This window comes from Grampus griseus (assembly GCF_964374135.1).
Source record: "Grampus griseus genome assembly, chromosome: 11".
In the NCBI taxonomy this organism is placed as follows: domain Eukaryota; kingdom Metazoa; phylum Chordata; class Mammalia; order Artiodactyla; family Delphinidae; genus Grampus; species Grampus griseus.
In genome coordinates, this window is record NC_139005.1 from 38,928,442 (window position 1) to 38,943,497 (window position 15,056).

General features: G+C 36.4%; 1 pseudogene across 1 annotated transcript; it reads right to left on the bottom strand.

The window, feature by feature from the left end:
- Window positions 1-11,548: 11,548 nt before the first annotated feature.
- On the bottom strand, window positions 11,549-12,478 carry LOC309829220 (olfactory receptor 5BS1-like; annotated as a pseudogene). The gene has a single exon. The product of its transcript is annotated as an olfactory receptor 5BS1-like (transcript).
- Window positions 12,479-15,056: the final 2,578 nt, after the last annotated feature.

Consider the following 15,056-nt stretch of genomic DNA (forward strand, 5'->3'; position numbering starts at 1 on the left):
AGTGTATAGAGAAGCAATGGATGTCTGTATATTAATTTTGTATCCTGCAACTTTCCTAAATTCATTTATTCTAAATTTTTTTGGTAGAGATTTTAGGGTTTTCTATATATAGCATCATGTCACCTGCAAATAGTTACAGTTTTATTTCTTCCCTTCCAACTTGGATGCCATTTATTCCTTTTTCTTGTCTGATTGCTGTGGCTAGGACTTCCAATACTATATTAAATAGAAATGGTGAGAGTGGGCATCATTGTCTTGTTCCTGATTTTAGAGGAAAAGCTTTCAGCTTTCACCATTGAGTATGATGCTAGCTTTGATTTTGTCATAAATGGACTTTGCTATGTTGAGATATGTTCCCTCTATACCAAATTTGTTGAGGTTTTTTATCATTAGAGATGTTGAATTTTGCCAAATGCTTTTTCTGTGTCAATTGATATGATCATGTGATTTTTATCCTTTGCTTTGTTAATGTGGTGTATCACATTGATTGACTTGTGAATATTAAACCATCCTTGCACCCTTGGAATAATCCCACTTCATCACGGTGTACGATTCATTTTATATATTGTTGAATTCAGCTTGCTAATATATTGTTGAGGATTTATATATATTAATCATGGATATTGGCCTATAGTTTTCTTTATTTTTGGTAGTGTCTTTGTCTGGTTGTGGTATCAGGGTAATGGTGAACTCATAGAATGAATTTGTTAGTATTCTGTCCTCTCCAGTTTTTTTGAAGTTTGAGAAGGATAGGTATTAGCTCTTCTTTATATGTTTGGTGTATTTCCCCTTGAAGCTCTCTGGTCCTGGACTTTTGTTTCTTAGGAGTTTTTTTCACTCTGATTCAATTTCAATACTAGTAATCAGTCTGTTCAGATTATCTGTTTTTTCCTGGTTAAGTTTTGGAAGATTGTATGTTTCTAGGAATCTATCCATTCCTTCTAGTATGTCCAATTTGTTGGCATGTAATTGTTTGTAGTATTTTCTCATGAATACTACATGAATACATTGCTTGTAGTATTTGTATCTCCGTGATATTGGTTGTAATTTCTCCTCTTTCATTTCTTATTTTATTTGGGCCCTCTCTTTTTTCTTGATGAGCCTGGCTAAAGGCTTATCAATTTTGTTTATCTTTCCAAAGAACCAACTCTTGGTTTCATTAATCTTTTCTATTATTTTGGTCTCTATTTTATTTATTTCCTCTCTGATCCTTATTATTTCCTTCCTTCCCCTGACTTTGGGCTTTGTTTTTTCTCTTTTTTCTAATTTCTTTAGGTGGTAGTTTAAGTTGTTTGAGATTTTTCTTGTTTCTTAAGGTATGCCCATATCACTATAAATTTCCCTCTTAAACTGCTTTTACTGCATCCCATAGACTTGGAAAGTTGTATTTTTGTTTTCATTTGTCTCAAGCTATTTTCTAATTTCCTCTTTGATATCTTTGTTGACCCGTTGGATTTTTAGTAGCATGTTGTTTAGTCTTCGCTTGTTTGTGTTTTTTCCATTTTTCATCCTGTGATTGATTTCTAGTTTCATGCAATTATAGTTGGAAAATGTGCTTGATATAATTTCTATCCTATTACATTTGTTGAGACTTGCTTTGTGATCTAGCATGTGAGGTATCCCAGAGAAAGTTCCATGTGCACTTGAAAAGAATATGTATTCTGCTGTTTTTTGTTTGTTTGTTTTATTCTGCCGTTTTTTGATGGAATGCCCTGTGGATATCTATTAAGTCCAACTGGTCTAATGTGTCATTTAAGGCCATAGTTTTCTTAGTGGATTTCTGTCTGGATGATCTGTCCATTGATGTAAGTGGGGTGTTAAAGTGTCCTCTTATTATTGTATTATTTTCAATTTCTCCCTTTATGTCTGTTAGTACTTGTTTTATATTTAAGTGCTCTTATATTAGGTGCATATTTGTTTATGAGTGTTATATCCTCTTTTTGTATCGATGCCTTTATCATTACATGATGCCCTTCTTTGTCTTTTGTTATAGACTTCGTTTTAAAGTCTATTTTGCCTGACATGAGTATTGCTACTCCAGCTTTCTGTTTCCATTTGCTTGGAGTATATTTTTCCATCCCTGCACTTTCATTCTGTGTCTTTATCTCTGAAATAAGTCTCTTATAGCAGCATATAGATGGGTCTTGTTTTTTATACAAACAACCCATCCTGTTTCTTTTGATTGGAGCATTTAGTTCATTGACATTTAAAGTGATTATTGATAGGTATGTACTTATTAACATTTTGTTACTTGTTTTCTAGTTGTTTTGGTAGTTCTCCTCTGTTCTTTTCTTCTTTTAGTCTCTTCCCTTGTGGTTTGATGATTTTCTTTAGTGGTACGCTTGTATTCTTTTCTCTCTAGTTTTTATGTATCTATTGGAGGTTTTTGATTTGTGGTTACCATAGAGTTCATATATGTTGACCTATTATAGCTTACCTACTCGTTTTAATCTTGTTATTTCAGTTCAAACACATTCTGAAAGCTCTACATTTTTACCCTCCCCCACTATGTTTTGTGTTTTCAATATCATGTTTTACACCTTTGTGTCTATCCTTTAACTGTTTATTGTAGTTATAGTTGATTTTACAATTTGTCTTTTAATCTTTGTACTAACTTATTTAAGTGGTTGATCCACAGCCTTACCATATATTTGCCTTTACATGTGGGATTTTTCCTTTCCTATAATGTCTTATTTTTGTTGTAGTCTTTTCTATTTCAGTTAAAGAAGACCCTTAAACACTTTGTAAGGTCAGTTTAGTTTTGATTAACTCTTTAGATCTTGCTTGTCTGAGAAGCTCTTTATCTTTCCTTTAATTCTGAATGATAACCTTGCTGGGTAGAGTATCCTAGATTGTAGGTTTTTCTCTTTCAGCACATTAAACATATTATTCCACTCCCTTTTGGCCTGCAAAATTTCTGCAGAAAAATCAGCTGATAGCCTTACGGGGGTTCCCTTGTATGTGACCCTTTGTTTTTCTCTTGCTGCCTTTAAAATTATCTCTTTAACTTTTGGCATTTTAATTATGACATGTCTTGGTGTGGGTCTTTTTGGTTTCATCTTGTTTAGGACTCTCTTTGCTTCCTGTACCTGGACATCTATTTCTTTCTTTAGGTTCAGGAAGTTTTCAACTGTAATTTCATCAAATACATTTTCTACCCCCTTTTGTCTCTCTCTTCTCCTTCTTGGTGTATGTTTGACATTGTCATTGGTGTATGACATTGTGAATGGTGAATGACATTGTCATTCTTGGTGTATGTTTGACATTGTCAAACTATCCTTATTTTTTTAATGTGTTTTTCTTTTTGCTGTTCTGATAAGGTTGTTTCCATTATTCTATCTTCCAGATCACTTGTGTGTTCTGTATCATTAAGCTGCTGTTAATTCCTTCTAGTGTAATTTTTATTTCAGTTATTGTATTCTTCAGCTCTGACTGGCTCTTTTTTTATATTTTCTAGTTCTTTTTAAGAATTCTTGCTGTGTTCATTTATTCTTTTCCCAAGTTCAGTTAGCATTCTTATTACTATTGCTTTGAACTCTTTATCAGGTAAATTACTTATCTTTGTTTCATTAGGGTGGTTTTTTTCTTGTTCTTTTGTTTGAAACATATTCCTTTGTCTTCTCATCTTGTTTTTAACTTTCTCTTTCTTTATGAAATTAGGTGAAGCAGTTACCTGTCTCAGTCTTGAAGTCATTTCCTTGTGTGGGAGCATCCCTATGTAGTCTGCATGTGCCCAGTGCCTTTGGTAGGAGAGCTGGATATGAAGTGAGCATGGGCCACATCTTACCCTGGGTTCTGCTGGCAACCACCACCTTGGTGGGAAGTAGGGATGGATTTGAAGGGCTAGAGCCAGAGCCAAGTGTGATCAGGACTTTTCGTATGCTTAATGGCTATTACCACCCTGTTGGAGGCAGGTTTGGGGCCCAAGGTGCTGGAGCAGGACCCCTGAAGCAGTTGTATTTCTCCTGGGTGTGATGGTAGTCTTTGCCTTGGTTGGGTTATGGCTGGGGCCTGAGGGACTGCACTTCTATGCTGGTTTCACTTTTTCCTCTGTGTATATGCCTTAGTTAGAGGCTGGGTTGGGGCCTCAGTGCCTGGCGCTACGCTATTAAGCTGGTTTTTCTCCTACAGGCTTTGGTGGTCTCCACCCTGGAACTAGTTTTGCTCCTCCCAAATGTAGGCAGGGACACATACACTGGAAAGGTTGCTTCTGCCCTGGTCAGAGGCAGGTCTGGAGTTCAAGTCAGCTCTTTTCCCTCTATGTGTGCACACTCTTATTGGCAATGGCAGCCTTTGCCTTAGTTTAAAAGTAAAAGGATGGGAAAGGATATAACATTATATACAATTATGAGAAAGTGAAGGCGTTATAGAAATCTAGGGCAAAGTAGACTTCAGAACAAGCCATAGTATAGGGAAAAGTATACTTCAGAACAAGCCATACTACTAGGGATAAATAAGGACACTTCATGATAATAAAAAAATCAATTTTCCAAGAAGACACAACAGAGCTTCAAAATAATGAAGGAAAAACTAATGGAATTGAAAGAAGAAATAGACAAATTCTCAATGATACTTGTGAATTTATTTTAACTCTCCTTTCTCACTAATTAATATAAAAAGTAGACAGAAAATCAGTAAGGATATAGAAGACTTGAATAACATAACCACAAACTTTATCTAGTAGACATTTATAGAACACTCCATTCAACAACAGCTGAATACACATGGAACAGTCTGAAGCTAGAACTATGATTATCCATTAAGGAAATTGATCACAACGGAACTAAATTATAAATCAATATTTGAAAGTATATGGAAAATCCCAAAATAGTTAAATGTCAAACAACACACTTTCAAATAACCCCAGAGGTCAAAGAAGAAACCACAAAGGAAATAGTAAATTATTTTTTAACTGAATGAAAATGAAAACATCAGCATTTGTGGGGTACAGCTAAATTAATACTTAAAGGGAAATTAAATGCTTATATTAGAAAAGAAGAAAGGTCTAAAATCCATCTTAAGAGGTCAGAAAAAATCAACGTAGACTGAAAATAAATATAAAGAAACAAAGTTGAAGTCAACAAAATAAGAAACAATAAAGAAAATGAATTAAACCAAAAACTTTTTTAAAAAATCAGTAAAGTTAATAAACCTCCATTAGATTGATTAAGAGAAAAAGAGAAAAGACAAATTATCAGTATCAGGAATAAAAGAGTGTATCACTACAGATCCTTCACAGACTTAAAACCTAATAAGAGAATGTTATAAATGATTTTATGCCAATGAATTTGACAATTTAGTTGAAGTGGACAGATTCTTTGAAAGACACAAATTACCAAATTACAAGAAAATATAGGAAACCACAGTAGTCCCATATCAACTAAATAAATTGAATTTGTAACCATAAATCAGAAGGAAACCCAAGGTCCAGGTGGTTTTCCTGGTGTATTTGATCAAGCTTAAACAAAAGGATAGTAATTCTACAAACATTTGTTTTCAGAAATTTTTATACAGATCTTGTTTTATGACACTAAATATAGTTTTAGTCATACAAATTCTATACCTGTTTTGGTTAAATTTATTACTAGTTATTTTATGATTTTGTTGCTAATGTGAATGGATTTTCTCCTATTTTCAGTTCAAATTGATTATTAATAGGATAGTGAAAGACTATTTTTTGTGTATTTATTTTTTGTGTTGCCAAATTAATCTCTCTTATTAATTCTCATTCTTCCCCCCAACCCTCAGCCTATTGAGTCCAAGAATATAATCATATCATGTGCATACAAAATAAGTAATTTGGTATTTTATAATTATTCTAAGTATTTCATCTTCATGTCTATTACATTAGTTATAACTTTCAAAACAATGTTAGGAAATAGTGGAGAAAACAGGCATCTCTGCCCAATATCTGGTTTTAATAGAAATTATTTTAGTATTTCACCATTTATCTTGTTGTTTACAGTTTATTCAAGAAAGTAAAATATGCCATATATACTGAAAAGTACACACAACATATATGTACAATTTAACAAATAATTGTAAAGCAAAGATCTATGTGACCACTGTACAAGAAAAAATTTTAAAGGTTAAGAGATAGTACATTACCAGCACTGGGACTGTACACAACTCTGCTACAAGAACCCTGTTCCTTCTCCTCTTAGTGATAATACAGGTTGCCCTAACATTCTTACTGACTTTCTTACTTTTTAAATAGTTTTATCATTTATATGTGCAACCCTAAATAATATAGTCCTGTTTGCCTTTATTTGAACTTTATATGAATGGAATAATGTTTTATGTACGATTTTGTTCAATATTATATTTAAGATTGATCCATGCTACTTCATGTGAAAAGGTTTATTCATTTTCTTTGGTTGTATTCACTTCACCGTATGGATATATCAAAATTTATCTTTTAATTTCTATTGTACGTGTCCATGAGTTATTTCCTATATTTGGTTATTACAAACATGGCTACCATGAACATTTTTGTACATTTATTTTGGTACAGTGTGTATGAGTTTCTCTAGGATAAATCCCTAATAGTACAATTTTGGGCCGAATTAACTTTACTACATAATGGGTAGCTAAACCTTTTTCCCAAATGAGAGTTAACATTGTTCTACATTAATGCTCCAACCAAAAGACATAGACTGGCTGAATGGATACAAAAACAAGACGCATATATTTGCTGTCTACAAGAGACCCACTTCAGACCTAGGGACACATACAGACTGAAAGTGAGGAGATGGAAAAAGATATTCCATGCAAATGGAAATCAAAAGAAAGCTGGAGTAGCAATTCTCATATCAGTCAAAATAGACTTTAAAATAAAGACTATTACAAGAGGCAAAGAAGGACACTACATAATGATCAAGGGATCAATCCAAGAAGAAGATATAACAATCATAAACAAATATGCACCTAATATAAGTGCTGTTTTCTACAGCCACTGTACCAATTTACATTCCCACCAACAGAGTAGATGGTTCCAATTTCTCCAGATCCTTGACAACACTTTTTATCTTTTGTTTGTTTTTGTAATAGTCATTCTAATAGGTTTGAGGTGATATCTCACTGTTTTTGATTTGCATTTCCCTGATGATTACTGATATTTAGCACTTTTTCATATACTTGTTGACCATTTGTATGTTTTCTGTGGAAAATGTCTATTCAGTTCTGTTGCCCATTTTTTAATGTGGTTATTTACTTTTTCTGATAATCTCTTTATTTATATTGGCCAGTTAAGGTTTTCTATTTCTTCTTTTGTTTTTCTGGAAGACTTTATCTTGCCTTTATTTCTAAGGAACAGTTTTACTGGGTACAGTATTCTTGGTTGTTAATTTTTTTCTTTCAGCACTTTGAATATATCATCTCAATCTTTCCTGGATTGAGAGGTTTCTGCTGAGAAATCCACTGATAGCCTTATGGGGTTCCCTTATATGTGATGAGTTGCTTTTCTCTTGCTGCTTTGAAATTTCTTTCTTTATCTTTGAAAATGTGATTATAATGTATCAGTATAGACTTCTTGGTTTCTTCTATTTGACATCCTCTGGCATCCTGAATGTGGATGCCCATTTCTCTCTCCACATCTGGGAAGTTTTCAGCCATTATTTCCTTAAATAAGCTTTCTGCCCCTTTCTCTCTCTCTTCTCTTTCAGGACTCCTAAAATGTGTACATTGGCTCAGTTGATGGAGTTCCCTGAGCCCTTTAGGCTTTCTTCACCTTTTTCATTCTTTTTCCTTTTTGATCCTCTGGCTGTATAATTTAAATGCTCTGTCTTTGAGTTCACTGATTGCTTCTTCTGTTTTTTTTCTAAGTCTGCTGTTGAATTTTTCACTGCAGTCATTGCACTCTTCAGCTCCAGTATTTTTATTTTATTTTATTAGTTTCTTTTACAGGGTATGGCAGATTCTATTTTCTAAAGATGATGCAGTATCTCCTTTGACATTCTCACTGATTAGTGGGTCTGCTCTTGACCTCAAATCTGAGTGGGCTTAGACTCACTTGTAATCAGAGTGAAGTAGAAGTGATGCTGGATGACTTCCTAGGTAAAGCCAGAAAAGTCCATGCTACTTTTACCTTCTTCTCTTGAACTCTCATACTCAGAGCCCAGGAATGCCATGCATAAGTCTGACTATCCAAAGGGTACCATGCAGTGATGAAGCCAAACCACTCTGATGGGCATTCTCTGTCATCAAGTCCTCCCAGCCTATGTGTCAGATTCTGTGACTGAAGGAGCATATAGGTAATCTCAGCTCCCAGCTGTTGAGTCACCCCAAGCCTTTGACTCCTCCTAGCTGAAGCCCAGATGGGGTGAAGCACATAAAAGTCATCCTTACTGTGCCCTTTCCAATTTCTGACCCACAGAATCCCTCTTTCTGCTGTGTTGTTTCTGGGACTTGTTTCTGAATTAAAGGAGAGATAGATGCTAATGAGATTAGGAGGTGGAAGAGAAGGTAAATAATAGAACTTTAGTTCTCTCTGCCTCAGTAGGTGTTTGTTTATGGTCAGCAAAGTACCTGCATACTGGAGTTAAATGCAGACAGTGTGGGTAGGGGATGCCAAATTTTCCCTGGGTTTTGACATCTGTCATGTTTCAGAGGGAAGGGCTCATGAAAAGTAGTTTAAAAGTATGTTTTCAGTCCATCATCAATGAAACAGTTGGTTGAAATTCCACCTGGATTTTAGCAACTGTTCCTCTCTCATTTAAAATCCATAGTGTTGTTGCCAGTTTTTCTCCTTTTCTGTATCTTTATGGTCATTTTTTAAATGGTGAGGTTTTTTTTTTTAATTGAGATATTGACATATAACATTGTGTTCGTTTTAGGTGTACAACATAATGGTTGATATATGTATACACTGCAAAATGATCACCGCAATAAGTTTAGCTAGCATCCATCACCACACACAGTTACGTTTTTTTTTCTCTTGTGATGAGAACTTTTAAGGTTACTCTCTTAGCAACTTTCAGGTATACAATAGAGTATTAACATATTTGTCATGCTGTACATTACATCCCCAGGAGTTATTTTATAACTGGAAGTTTGTACCTTTTGACACCATCACCCATTTTATCCAACCCCCATCCCCCACTTCTGGCAACCACCAATCTGCTCTCATCTCCAGTATTTCTGAGTGGTTCTTTTTATTGTTTCTATCTCTTTATTGATGTTTTTCATTTTGTTCATATATCATTTTCCTGAATTCGCTTAATTGACTGAGTTCTACTGTAACTCACTGAGCTTCTTTTAGAAGATTGTTTTGAATTTTGTCAGCAAATTCATAGATCTCTATTTCTTTAGGGTCAGTTACTAGAGATTTATTTTTCTCCTTTGACTATGTTATATTTTCCTGAAAGATCAGTCGAGTCCCTTGTAGCTTTGTGCTGATGTCTGCATTTTTTGAAGACACAAACACTCTAAATTGTTCCAGATGACCAGCCTTTTTTTTTTTTTTTAATGGAGGCTGTAATCTCTCATTCCCTCTGGTGTCTAACTTTGCTGGTTCTGTCAGCACTTGATGTGAGGCTACACAGAAGCTAGTGCCGTGGGTAGGACCCTGAAAGGTAAAGACATTGGAGGCATGCCCTACTCCTCTGCCTCCCTTCTGAGGGAGAAGCCTCAGTTCTGCACATTTTCCCAATCTTGAAGATCCTTGCTAGCTGTAGGAAGCCACCCTCTGCTTTTCCTTTGTTCTTAGCTGCCCCAGGCATCTGGACTATGCTAGTTCCTTCAGCACTTGGTGTGAGGTGAGACAGGACCTGGACCCTTGGGGAGTGAGTGCACTGAAAGGCTCGGAGGCTGAGCGCACACTCTAATCTCTTTTCCCCACCATGGGAGAAGTCATTGGCTGAGGAGATCTCTCTTGGCCCTGGGCTGTGCAGTTTGCAGGGAGGGGCTAATGCAGTTAAAGTGAAATTGCTCTTCTTACCCATTTCAGCGTGGCTGTTCTTGGTTTTTGTGCTTATCTGGGGTGCTGAAACTTCTTATTTGGAATCTGGAATTCTCATAAAGGTATTTTGGTTCATAATTTTTACATCGCTGTTTCTATGGGGGAACAACGATTGAGTATTCCTATTTCTTCATTTTGCTGATGTCACTCACAGTTTGATCTTTAAGGAACAGATTATTTCGTGATACTGTGGTGGAATATGTGTAGTGATGAATTTAGCCAGGGTAGCTACAATGACTAGTGGGACAGTGTGCATCTTCATTTAGGGGAAGGTATAAGAACTTCTTCACTTATAATAACAGTGGTGTTTTAAAACCTGTATGATCATGTTATAACTCTTAACATTGATACATATAACTAGATTGATTTATGAAAGGTTTAGCTAAAATAAAACATGGTCAACAATGTATACACATATCTGTGTGCCCATTTTATCATTGTATTTCTTGATATTTCTTTATGTTAAGATAAATATAAAAATAATGCTCTCTTGATGTTTTAATTTGCTTTAATTTACTTCTGCTTTTTTTTGTTTACAGAATGTTTATACATCAAATACAAATGCTGCATTTTATAATGTATGCCTTCAGGCAAGAGGCTGTAGCAGAATGAAAAATCAATTTTTAGCATAACAATATGTTCAATCTTCTTATATATATATTTATTTTTATTGTGGTAAAAAACACAAAACATAAATTTTACCCTCTTAACAAATTTTAACTGTACAGTATTGTTAACTATATGCATATTGCTGTGTGGAAGATCTTCAGAACTATTTTCATCTTCTTGACTGAAACTCTATACCCAATGAGTAGCAGCTTCCCAGTTCCCCCTTTCCCCTAGTCCCTGGCAACCACCATTCTGCTTTCTGCTTCTGTGAGTTTGCTTTAGCTATCTCATATAAGTAGAGCTACACAGGATTTCTCCTGCGACTGGCTTCTCTCACTTAACACAATGGCCTCAATCTATGTTGTCACACACTGTAGAATTGCCTTCTTGTTTTAAAGCTGAATAATACTCCATTGTATGTATATATCACATTTTCTTTATCCAGTCACCTGTTCATGGACATTTAATATGTTCATTCTTTGTGTTCACTATTCTTTGACTATTTGCAGGCACACATGCCATTTGATGCCTATGGTGCCACCAGGTCAGGTGAATGGAGGGTGCTGAACTGTCTTATCCTGGAGCATTGTCTGCGTGTAGTTTACTTGTTCTGTGCCCTTCTACTAATGGGTTCCTTTGTGTAACTCCACAGGTAAAAGTCCTGGGCTCAGAATCTTAGTTCTTGTCAGAGTCTTTGTTCTGGTTCAGCCTCCTCAACTGTAGTGAAGTCATTCTTTCTGGATTAGTTTCCAAAGGCTATGGTAGGAGCTAATGTCTGTGAACCTTTCCCCTAAAACCCAGGATGGGCCAAATACTTCTCTGACTATATTGCTTATCTTTTGGAAGTTACTTAACTTTGAATAAGAAATAAAAACAGTTGAATTTAATTAAAAATCAAGTTATACATGAGCTCTAAGCTTACAAAGTTCTCAGCCCTTGTAGATTGGTTTTCTTATAGAACAAACATCATGTTGAGGTTTCTTACCCTGAGACACATATTTGCTGCCTCAGCATCCTCTGCAGAGCTGCCTTTACCTCCTAGTTCTTGAAGCTGTAAATGAGAGGGTTTAATAAGGAAGTGATCACACCATACCGTATAGAGATAACTCACTACAGTACTGGTCCTGAAGAGGGGCTGATGTACCTGAATAGAGCCGTCCCATAGAACAAGAGCACCACGGTGAGATGGGAGTAGCAGGTGGAGAAGGCTTCACCTTGGCTTTTAGAGGAAGAGGTACTTAGAATGGCAAGAATAATTTTTGAGTAAGAGAAGAGAATCAGGGGAAGTGTCACAAGTCCTAGAAATGCAAAAAACCTAGCCAGCAGGATGGTGTTAGGTGTGGTATCACTGCAGGACAGAGGGAAGTGTGAAGGCAGTTCACAACTGAAATGGGAGATGAGATTGGGACCATAGAACTGTAAGTTCTGAACACAACGATTATTCACTAGTGAGTTCAGAAACCCCATCACCCATGCTGTACCAACGATTGCAGTGCAGAGAGGTCTATTCATGACCACGGTGGAGAGCAGAGGGTGACACATGGCAGCATAGCGGTCATAGGCCGTAGCAGAGAGCAAGCAGCTCTCAGTGATTCCAGAAATCATGAAAAAGAAACTCTGGGTAATGCAGCCCCACACCGAAATGGTTTTCTTCTGAGATAGGAAATTCTGCAGCATCTTGGGCACAGTGACTAAAGAGTAGCATATGTCTAGGAAAGATAAATGTCCAAGGAAGAAGTACCTGGGCATGTGGAGGTGAGAATCAGCCCTGATCAACAGGATCATCATCAGGTTCCCTATCAGGGTCAGGAGGTAAATCCCCAGGAAGAGAACAAAGAGCATGGTCTGGATATCCGGGTCACTAGACAATCATAGCAGCACAAATTCATCAATAATGCTAAGATTTGTCATGGTTTCTTAGATATCCTATCCCTGGAGAGAAACAAATACTTATTCATTTGGTGGGACAACGATCTGAGTCACACTCAGTGAATAGGACTTTTTAATCTATAAAAGATCCACTCTTTAAGGCTAAAGTGTCCCAGTATCCAGTTGCGCGGATTTGAGTCTTTTGGTCTCAGCTAAGAGAATCTGGTACTCTTCCTTATCGTTTTCCTCTCCTTTTGTCTCCCTCAGTCCTGAGGACAGCGCCTGCCCAGTTTATGTGACTTATATCTCTTTTTTCATCAACTCATTGGTAATCTTGTGCCAGCTGAGCCCTGGAGACAGATGTTGAGTAAGAACTGTTGGGAGCCAGGACCAGTTCACTGCCCATGGGAGAGGCAGCAGCAGCCAGAGCCAATGTGGTTCTCAGTCCAGAGAGGGACAAGCTACTAGTCCTGCTGTGGCCAGTGGAGGACACAGGACTGCAGAATGCTTCTGGCTATAAATGGCTTTACTATTAGGGGACCAGGTGAACTCCAGTGTGTGAGACTCTGCTTAGAGTCTTTATTCCCTGATAGTCCTAGCATTCTGAAAACACACACACACACACTCTCTCTCTCTCTCTCTCTCTCTCTCTCTCTCTTCAACCAAGTACATATACTCTCCTTTCTCACTGTGACAAGTTCAGTCATTTCATTACTCTCTTGAAGCTCCCTGCTCCTTTAACCTCACACTCCTAACTCTCAGCTGATAATTGGCAGAGGACATGTTCCTGTTCCTGTTATGGGCGATCTCTAACTCCCTAATCCCCACACATGGAGTTATTCTTCTTTTCTCCCCTCCAGCGCGGGAAGGAGGCCCTTCTCCTTCACCTCTGGTGAGTGCTTCTCTCTGCTCTGTATTCCATCTTAACCCTTCTCTTTGAGCATCTCTCTGAATCAACCATGCTCTTTCACTTCCCTTGTCTCTCCCTTTCCATCAAGCATATCCACTCAGTTTATATGCAGAACTACTCACATTTATCCATTTAAAATAGAGCAGAAACAATTAATAACCTTCTTTCTTCCATAAGAAGCCTTAAAAATATAATAGAATTTGGCACCCTTCCTTGGGTAATAAAATATATTGCCTTTAAAGTTTTCTACATGTAAAAACACTAAGACTTAGATAACTTTTCGTCTGAGACATAAAGTCCACATTAGTGAAAATTTTACTCACCCATCTAGATTTTAGTATATTTCTGATGTTACCCCAATCCTTCAGAAAAAATTTATATGGAATATACCACATATTATATAACACCTCTGCTGCACCCTGTAGTCAAACATATTACTATTTCTATAATGAAACTTCTGAGTACCCCTTCTACATGGGATTTTAAGAGTCTACAAATAGCCTCATATCAATTAACTTCCAGTGTTTCCTCCAAACTAGTTCTGGAAAAAAAAGTTTGGCTTTTAGAGATTTTTGGAGATTTTGGAATTGGAGATGAGAGCTTATAAACCTGTCTTAAATTTCTATATTCACTGGCTTTTATTTCTAGGTTTCCTATTCTATTCTTTGATGTGTCTGTTTTTACAGTAGTGCCACACTCTCTAATGACTGTAGATACGGTATATACTTTAATATATAACGATGCTGGTTTCTAATGTTTATACTTTTATGTTATTTTTTCATTTATTCTTATAATTTCACTTCGTAATTGGATTTATAGTTTGAAAAATTCCCTTGAGATTTCAGCTGGAGTTGTTTTTTCACCAATATGTCAATATTACTTTGGCAGTAAGCTTTACAATTTGTTCTACCTTTTCTTTGTTTCAGCCTTTTCTTTTTGCTTACAGTATAATTTTTTATTTTCTTCACATAGGCCCTAGGCTTTTTTGTCTATATTTTTTATACATCAGGTTCTTATTAGTCATCAATTTTATACACGTCAGTGTATATATGTCAATCCCAATCACCCAATTCATCACACCCCCACCCCCACGCAGCTTTCCCCCCTTGGTGTCCATACATTTGTTCTCTACATCTGTGTCTCAATTTCTGCCCTGAAATCTGTGTCTCAATTTCTTCCCTGCCCTGTACCATTTTTCTAGGTTCCACATATATGTGTTAATATGATATTTGTTTTTCTCTTTCTGACTTACTTCACTCTGTATGACAGTCTCTAGATCCATCCATGTCTCAACAAATGACCCAGTCTTATTCCTTTTTATGGCTGAGTAATGTTCCATTGTATATATGTACCACGTCTTCTTTACCCATTCGTCTGTCAATGGGCATTTAGGTTGCTCCCATGACTTGGCTATTCTAAAGAGTGCTGCAATGAACACTGGGGTTCATGTGTCTTTTGAATAATGGTTTTCTCTGGGTATATGCCCAGTAGTGGGATGGCTGGATCATATGGTAATTTTATTTTCAGTTTTTTAAGGAACCTCCATACTGTTCTCCACAGTGGCTGTATCAATTTACATTCCCACCAACAGTGCAAGAGGGTTCCCTTTTCTCCACACCCTCTCCAGCATTTGTTGTTTGTAGATTTTCTGATGATGCTCATTCTAACTGGTGTGAGATGGTACCTCATTATAGTTTTGATTTGCATTTC